The sequence below is a fragment of the Nerophis ophidion genome, linkage group LG04 (assembly GCF_033978795.1).
Source record: "Nerophis ophidion isolate RoL-2023_Sa linkage group LG04, RoL_Noph_v1.0, whole genome shotgun sequence".
Taxonomy (NCBI): domain Eukaryota; kingdom Metazoa; phylum Chordata; class Actinopteri; order Syngnathiformes; family Syngnathidae; genus Nerophis; species Nerophis ophidion.
The window spans coordinates 76,845,564-76,854,882 of record NC_084614.1 but is presented as its reverse complement, the minus strand read 5'-3'; the positions used below and the strand labels follow the sequence as shown (position 1 = coordinate 76,854,882).

Genomic DNA, 9,319 nt, shown 5'->3' with positions numbered 1-9,319 from the left:
CCTTCAAGTGCCCCCAGGGGTACGCGTACCCCCATTTGAGAACCACTGCTGTAGAGGATGTGACTCATTTGTTTGTGGAATTTGGGAGGGGGTCAGAAATCGTTTGAGAGCCAGTTAAGGGTGTGGAGATATCAAATTTGGCATATGTATAGATGAAGGGAACATAGAAAATGCTTGTCAATATAATTATGTTGCAAGCTAAACATTTTTGTATCAAAATGTTGATTTCTGAAAGTGAAAACAACATTTTCACATTGGCTTAATGATTTACAAATAGGTGGTTCGGGCATCTGGTCAGGATGCCACCCGAACGCCTCCCCAGGGAGGTGTTAAGGGTACGTCTGACCGGTAGGAGGCCACGGGGAAGACCCAGGACACGTTGGGAAGACTATGTCTCCCAACTGGCCTGGGAAGGCCTTGGAATCCCCCGGGAGGAGCTGTGCAAAGTGGCTGGGGAGAGGGAAGTCAGGGCTTCCCTGCTTAGGCTGCTTCCCCCGCAACCCGACCTCGGATAAGCGGAAGAAGCTGGATGGATGGAATTAAATCTTGGATATTGGTTAGAAGTAGAACATCCCTCATGTTCGAATCTCTATTGGAGGAATTTGAATTGGATTAGCACTATTTGTAAATGTGGTATTTTTCATTATTATTGTGATTATTATTTTGAAATAATGTATTTGTATTGTCTTTTACTTCACTTTCCTTGACATGTTTTTTTTAAAACGCTAATTGCTCATCCTGGTGGATGTTTGAAATGGTTTGTATGTGTTGAAAGTAGAGATGTCCGATAATGGCTTTTTTGCCGATATCCGTTATTCCGATATTGTCCAACTCTTGATTACCGATTCCGATATCAACGGACACCGATATATACAGTCGTGGAATGAACACATTATTATGCCTAATTTAGTTGTGATGCCCCGCTGGATGCATTAAACAATGTAACAAGGTTTTCCGAAATAAATCAACTGAAGTTATGGAGAAAAATGCCAACATGGCACTGCCATATTTATTATTGAAGTCACAAAGTACAATATTTTTTGGAACATGCCTCAAAACCAGGGGTCACCAAGGCGGTGCCCGCGGGCACCAGGTCACCCGTAAGGACCAGATGAGTCACCCGCTGGCCTCTTCTAAAATTAGCTCAAATAGCAGCACTTACCAGTGAGCTGCCTCTATTTTTTAAATTGTATTTATTTACTGGCAAGCTCGTCTCGCTTTGCTTGACATTTTTAATTCTAAGAGAGACAAAACTCAAACAGAATTTGAAAATCCAAGAAAATATTTTAAAGACTTGGTCTTCACTTGTTTAAATAAATTCATTTATTTTTTTACTTTGCTTCTTATAACTTTCAGAAAGACAGTTTTAGAGAAAAAATAAAACCTTAAAAATGGTTTTAGGATTTTCAAAAACATATACCTTTTTACCTTTTAAATTCCTTCCTCTTCCTGACAATTTAAATCAATGTTCAAGTAAATTAATTTTTGTTGTTGTAAAGAATAATAAATACATTTTAATTTAATTCTTTATTTTAGCTTCTGTTTTTTCGACAAAAATTATTTGTGAAATATTTCTTCAATTATGATTAAAATTCAAAAAAATTAATGTGGCAAATCTAGAAAAACCTTTAGAATCAAATTTAAATCTTATTTCAAAGTCTTTTGAATTTATTTTAAAATTCTTCTTCTGAAAAATCTAGAAGAAATGATGATTTGTCTTTGTTAGAAATATAGCTTGGTCCAACTCGTTATATATTCTAACAAAGTGCAGATTGGATTTTAACCTATTTAAAACATGTCATCAAAATTCTACAATTAATCTTAATCAGGAAAAAATACTAATGATGTTCCATAAATTCTTTTTTTTAATTTTTTCAAAAAGATTCAAATTAGCTAGTTTTTCTCTTCTTTTTTTCGGTTGAATTTTGAATTTTAAAGAGTCGAAATTGAAGATAAACTATGTTTCAAAATTAAATTTTCCTTTTTTTCCTGTTTTCTCCTCTTTTAAACCGTTCAATTAAGTGTTTTTTTCATCATTTATTCTCTACAAAAAACCTTCCGTAAAAGGAAAAAAAATGTATGACAGAATGACAGACAGAAATACCAATTTTTTTATACATATAGATTTATTTATTAAAGGTAGATTGAGCAAATTGGTTATTTCTGGCAATTTATTTAAGTGTGTATCAAACTGGTAGCCCTTCGCATTAATCAGTACCCAAGAAGTAGCTCTTGCTTTCAAAAAGGTTGCTGACCCCTGATATAAATGAATGTAACGATGGTAATAAAATGTTATATAGCAAAGTAAAAGTTGTGTTTCTTATCTAAGTAAATGTAACTCGTTACTACTCACCTACGTGGATAAGTGTGTTCACCTTTGACAGGTACGACAAAATAAAAATAAAAATGATCACCATCGAGTTCAATGTTTGGCTTTACCGTGTCTACTTTTACTTTCACTTTCTTTGATATTCTGCCAGCAGAAGCGTCTGCCTCACACTTTTCCCCCACGTTCAGCACTTTGGCCACAGCGAGTCCATCTCATGAAGGCTTTCTGCTGACTTTTTTACTCAGGATGAAACTTCCTGATGCAACCCTGGCCGGGAATCGAACCCATGCGAGGCAGATGCGTGTCCCGTTACCAGAGGTGGGACCGAGTCATTTTTTTGCAAGTCACAAGTAAGTCTCAAGTCTTTGCCCTCAAGTCTCGAGTCAAGTCCCGAGTCAAGACAGGCAAGTCCGAGTCAAGTCCAAAGTCAATACTGGAAAGTCTCAAGTCAAGTCCCAAGTCCTGCATTTTGGGTTTCGAGTCATTTCAAGTCTTTTTAACCACAGACTAATATATGTACACAGATTGTGTATGCTTTTAAAACGCTGTATGTATTTATTATTAAAAAAAACAGTGCTGACATTGCACTTCATAATAGCACTATTAACCAGTTATTCTAAACATTTAACTCATTCCTTTACAGTACAAACACATCTGAAAAAACAAGTGCAACTGTACTTATTTGCACAAAAGTGTTAACATTGTATTTCCATGGAATATTGCATTGTAACTAGTTCATCAGCAGTTTATGTCATGTTGTCACCTTATCTCATTGATCTCATCTCATACTGTATGTGTTTATGTCTGTGTACACATGAAAAACCACAAATACATGAACATAACAATGAACAGTGCTGTACTTGTTAGATGTCAGGGCCCTATGCAATATGTACACATATTCTTAATATAGTATACATTTTAACTGACCTTTATTTGACTATGTTTGTCTTTTTGTAGGTGGCTAAAATACGCGGTGCTGCTGACCGCCGTCTAATATTACGTTACTGTGTGTGATACATTCATTAACGTAACGTTATGTGTAGGTACCTCATGCAACCCTGCTTAAAAAAAATCACTTGACAATAAGTATGAATAAGGTAACATCTGCAGTGGACGCAACAGATTGCCGTGTTTGCAATGACGTTATAACCATAGACATCTTATAAGTAGACGCAGAATTGGCTGCTGTGACGCAAGCAATTTGGCCGCCATCTTGAAGTGAGTTAATATGAATTAAATGTGCTGACAATTCATTGCTCCTGCCAAAGGAATTGCCCTGAGTGGAGCGGATCACCACTCCAAGATGGCGGCCGCGCGTCACGTCAGCGGCAATAGGCAGTAGCGCTCGATGCTGTGTCTACTTATAAGATGTCTATGCTTCTAACGTTAGCAGTGAGTTTACAGCCTCACTCATTTAACTACACAACGAATAAAAGTTACGTTACTCAGCCAATAAACGTTAGCTTACATTCAAAACTTACCCTTCTTTGTGCAACTTCAAATGTCGAACGAAGTTGGAAGTTGTTGCGTCTCCGTCTGTAATCTTCCAACCGCATGTTTTGCATACGGCGATTCCTGTTTTGTTGACCAAGTCGTACTTTTAATACCCGAACGAAACACTTTATGGCATAATTTTATTCACTTATTCTTCTGTTGTTTGAAAGCTCTTCTTCGTTGGATTTCCTGCAATTTGATTGGATGAATGCTGTGTGACGAAAACAATATGGATGTAATTTGATTGGCTGTTGTACTGACAGGTAGCGCACAGGCTGTCATCGCACACATGTTGACAAACACGCGTACACAATGGAAGATACGGAGCGCTCCTGAATAACTTTTTAATTGTTGGGTTTTGGGGAAAGTAGCAAGTCATGTCAAGTCAAAAGGCTCAAGTCCAAGTCAAGTCACAAGTCATTGATGTTAAAGTCTAAGTCGAGTTGCAAGTCTTTTTACATTTTGTCAAGTCGAGTCTAAAGTCATCAAATTCATGACTCGAGTCCAAGTCATGTGACTCGAGTCCACACCTCTGCTTAATACTGTACTGGGGCACACCTGGGGCACAAATAATCCATGTGAGCGTGCAAAGCGCGCAAGCAAAAACATTTTTAGCACTTATTTATCATAAAAAATACATAAATAGTGCTTTAAACTATGAAATCATATCAGATGATGTTGTATGGATCTTTGATGAACCACCTGAAATTAACTCATGCATTTGACCTACTTGTGCACTTTTTTACTCCAGACTTCTAAACTGCTACTGGTAAAAGCAAAAAGGAAGAGCAATGAATCTTTTTGAAATATTTATTGCAGTAATCATCTGCAAATTTAACATCTACAAAAGTAAAACAAAAAATAAAGCACCCCTACATCTCTGGGTTCTTTTATATTATTTAATTTCCATTTACGGGACGGCGTGGCGCAATGGGAGAGTGGCCGTGCGCAACCCGAGTGTCCCTGGTTCAAATCCCACCTAGTACCAACCTCGTCACGTCCGTTGTGTCCTGAGCAAGACACTTCACCCTTGCTCCTGATGGCTCCTCCTTGGCGCCTTGCATGGCAGCTCCCTCCATCAGTGTGTGAATGTGTGTGTGAATGGGTAAATGTGGAAGTAGTGTCAAAGCGCTTTGAGTACCTTGAAGGTAGAAAAGCGCTATACAAGTACAACCCATTTATTTATGGCAATGTGGCTAATCCTATTTCAGATACACACAACTATAAAATATACACAAAACAATAAAGCCACAGTAGTAGAATAAATGAACAACTGTTGTGTGTCTGTTCAGGGAATCATTTTCTGAGAAGTAAACTGTAACGTCTCCTTTTCATTTTTGCAAAGTGGTCAATCACTCTGGACAGACATGGAAATATTACAGTAACTGTTATACAGTTGACCAGTGGTTCCCAACTGCTGGGTCGCGACATAAAAGTGGATTGTGTGTCATTTTCAGTCAGATGTGTGCATTAAAAAAAAAAGTTTAGGGAGAAAAAAATCAAATTGTGGCAACAAAACCAGATTATTTTAGCCTTTTTTCTAGTGACTATTAGTGAGTATTTTAGCAAAAGGCAAACCGACTAACAAGTTGGAGGAGGACTCAGGACAGACATGGAAATATATTTGAAAAAAATCTAAATGGGGCAACAAAACCCGATATTTTCAGCCATCTTTCTGAAAACAAATACAGAAATGTTACTATTTTTTCTGGAAACAAAACCAGATGCTTTAGCTGTAGCCATTTTTCTGGTGACAAAACAAGATTATTTTAGTCAAAGTCGCACCGATTAACAAGACAAGTCTACTATGCTATTTTTCTGTGAAATAAACTTGAATGATTTAAAAATTTGGCTGATAACTTGATATGGAAAAATGTTTTTCTTCCTGAAGATAAACCATTTGAGAAGCACTCAACTCACACATGCTGACTCCAAATCATCATTGATGCAGAAGCAGCAGACAATAACCAACATGATGTTTCATGTTGATTGGAAATTGCCCCGACAGCTCGTACAGCAAATGAATATGTTTGTCTTGATACAAGGAATAACGTTAGCTAACTTAGCATCAACTTAAGACAATGATGTTGCCTAGCTAGCTAGGACTTCACTTACATCTCTCATTCCTTGCTGCTTCTTCCCTGCTGCGGGCCAATAACTTTCTTAAATCCATCTAGGAGTTACAGTTTGAGTCAAATAAAAATAAAAATAATGTAATTAACAAATTGTTGTTGGCTAACGTCACCTACCTCACAGTGATTCTCATCCTCTCTCTCTCTCAACTGAAGTCTCGATCCACACGTGAATAAATTACCATATTAATTAGCCATGTGCTCATTGGAGTGAATACAGTAGCAATCAATTACCATACTAAGTAGTACGTGCGCTGTTGTCTATGTTATGTAGACTTAAAACTGTGAAGCGTTTTTTTTTTATTGGTGAAATTTCTACTGGGGCACGTGCCCCAGTGAAATATGTCTGGCGACACCCCTGGGTTCCAACGTTAGCAGTGAGTTTACAGCCTCACTCATTTAACTACACAGCAAATAAAAGTCACATTACTAAGCCAATAAACTTTAGCTTACAATCCAAACTTACCCTTCTTTGTGCATCTTCAAATGTCGAACGAAATTGGAAGTTGTTGCGTCTACATATTCGAACTGCATGTTTTGCATACGGCAATTCGTTTTTTGTTGACCAAGTCGTAGTTTTTACACCCGAACGAAACCAACGTTGGCATATTTTTTTTCAACGGCGTGTTGTTTGAGAATTATTCTTCCTTGGTTTTCCTGCAATTTGATTGGATGAGTGCTGTGGGACCAAAACAACAGTACTAATTTGATTGGCTGTTGTACTGAGAGCATACAAGCTGATGGGAACAACACGCAGACAGACACAAGTACAAAATGAAAGATACGGAGCGCTCCTGAAAAACTTTTTAATCTTTGGGTTTCGGGGAAAGTAGCAAGTCATGTCAAGTCAAAAGGCTCAAGTCCAAGTTAAGTCACAAGTCATTGATGTTAAAGTCTAAGTCGAGTTGCAAGTCTCTTTACATTTTGTCAAGTCGAGTCTAAAGTCATCAAATTCATGACTCGAGTCCAAGTTGTCACACCTGGGTGAAGTATTGTCTGGGTTTTGTTTGGTTTCATGTTGTCTTGTCATTTCCTGTTTTATTTTGAAAGGTTAACTCTCCCTTTCGTTTCAGGTCACTTGCTCTTCCTCCTGTTTCACTGGTCTGATGTCTCTCCTGATTGCCTGATTGTGCCCACCTGTGTCACCCTCGCTCATGTGTATAAATGTCTGGTCTTCCTCTTGTCTTGTGCCAGAGTATATCGTCTCGCTACGTGCCTCCAGCCTTGTCCACGGCCTTGAACCAAGTTTTGCTAAGTATTGCCTTGCCTTATTTATTGATTTCTTTGTTTCCTCTGAGAAAGACTTATTTTGTTTGTTAAAGTTTTTGGTCAAGAATTTTGTGTCTAATTTCAGTGCTTTGCCTTCTTTTTTCCCCCTCCTCTTGGAGCGCTTTAGTTTGTAGTTTTCTCAGCTTTTTATAGCGCACTTTCTGTTAAGTTATTTTCTCCTCTGCGTGAGTGATTTACCTTTTTTTTAGCTAATCATAGATTGTTGTTCTTTTGTTAGAAGATTTGTGTGTAATTTTGCTATTGCCTTTTTCCTCCCTATGGAGTGATTTTCTGTTTATTGCGTTTTGCCTATGTCTTTATCATAGATTCCATAGCCGCTTTGCTTTAATCACTCTGTTCAAAGAGATTTCAAAGAAAACTTCAATAAAGCCTGTGTCAATTGTCCCCCTTCTGCACCTGAGTCCTCATTCTCGCCAAGGTTTAACACAAGTCATGTGACTCGAGTCCACACCTCTGGCACAATGTCACTACAATAATCCATGGTATGTTTCATTCACCCTGCAAGTTCATTAATAAACATGCATTAACTGGACTTCTGACTGGACCTCACTTCATTGCAATGTTTGCTGCTGCCTAGGATCACTCCCTCAAACCTGTTGAGTAGTGACAATAAAATTGAACATTTGAAGGTGAAGATTGCCACTACAGTAGGGTTCTAATTCTTTTTTAAAGGCACAAAAAACAGGTTGGTTATTAAGAAACTTACATTTATGAATATAAAACTTAGCTAATAGTATGAGGAGGTTGCAAAGGTAAAATTCCTTTTCATTTTTTTTTTTCATACAGTGTAAATCCAAATAGCACATCTTGTTTGGGACCAACTCTGAAACCCAGTTGTCCGTACGGTGACGACAACGGGACAAACAGGAGGTCAAAGTTGAATGTATGCTTTGTAAGGGCAGAGGTGGGTAGAGGAGCCAAAAATTGTACTGAAGTAAAAGTACCATTTATTTTGAATAATATGACTCAAGTAAAAGTCAAAACTAGTCCTTCAAAAAAAAATACTTGAGTATATTTAAGTATTATGTGAAAAAAAACTACTATTGTGTTACTTTTTACTGTCAGTTAAGTTTCCATGCAATTACTGAGTCTCATTTCCCATGTTTTTCTATTTTCACAGCCACATGTGAAGTTATTTTCCACGTTCTAGCTCTATTGCAGGTGTGTCCAAAGTGCGGCCCGGGGGCCATTTTTTAAAAATACGATTGAAAAAATTTTAAGCGCAAAAATTAGGAGCAAACGGGTGAAATGTAGCAAGAAAATGTTGCAATGTTTACTCTAATAACACAAAGCTGCCACGCAGGCTGTTTCTTTCTTTAAAAAAAAAACAATGAATCAAAATCAATGTCATTATGAAATATTGATCTATTCAAGGCTCCAATTACATTTTCCACTTTGAGATATTTTTTAGGGAAGATGTTGCATATTTTGTGTTTGCCATATAAAAAACTGAGCTGTTTTTTTTTTTTTTTTAAAGAAGGGTCTAAAATGAACAAACAAAAAATATCAACAATAAAACTTATAATTGACGGACAGATCTGAAGTTGATCTCGAGATTACTGTGTTAAAAGTAAACAGTAAAAAAATGTATAATTTATTTTTTAACACTTTAATGAGTAGGACCCTTTTAAATCCCCAATAATTTTAGTGTGATTTGTTTTTAAGTGTCATTGCTCAAAAAATATAAATGAATTAAAATCAATGGTTTTATGAGTTATTGACCTTTTTAATGCTCCAATTATTATATAATCTCAAATATTCCACTTGAAAAAATATTGGGTGATAATATTGCATATTTTGTGTTTTTTTTTTCCATTAAAAACAGGGTTTTCTTTGACAAAAAGAGCATACAACTTAAATCTTTAAAATCATTATATTGACAGATGGACCTAATGTTGATCTGGAGATTTAAAACTTGAATAATAATAAAACAAAAATAATACTGAATAATGACACATTTTTTATATTTTTTGGACCAAAACCCTTTGGGGTCCCCGGGATCAAACCAGAGTGGAGGCCTAAATGTATATTGGTTATACATGTATTGGTTTTTAAAATAAAAAAAATGTCAAAA

At 36.7% G+C, this 9,319-nt stretch overlaps 1 long non-coding RNA gene across 1 annotated transcript; it reads left to right on the top strand.

The window, feature by feature from the left end:
• Window positions 1-2,572: 2,572 nt before the first annotated feature.
• LOC133550607 (uncharacterized) lies at window positions 2,573-7,629 on the top strand. Its single transcript, XR_009806339.1, has 2 exons — window positions 2,573-2,647; window positions 7,029-7,629. It is a non-coding gene; the product is annotated as an uncharacterized LOC133550607 (long non-coding RNA).
• The last annotated feature ends 1,690 nt before the right edge of the window (window positions 7,630-9,319 follow it).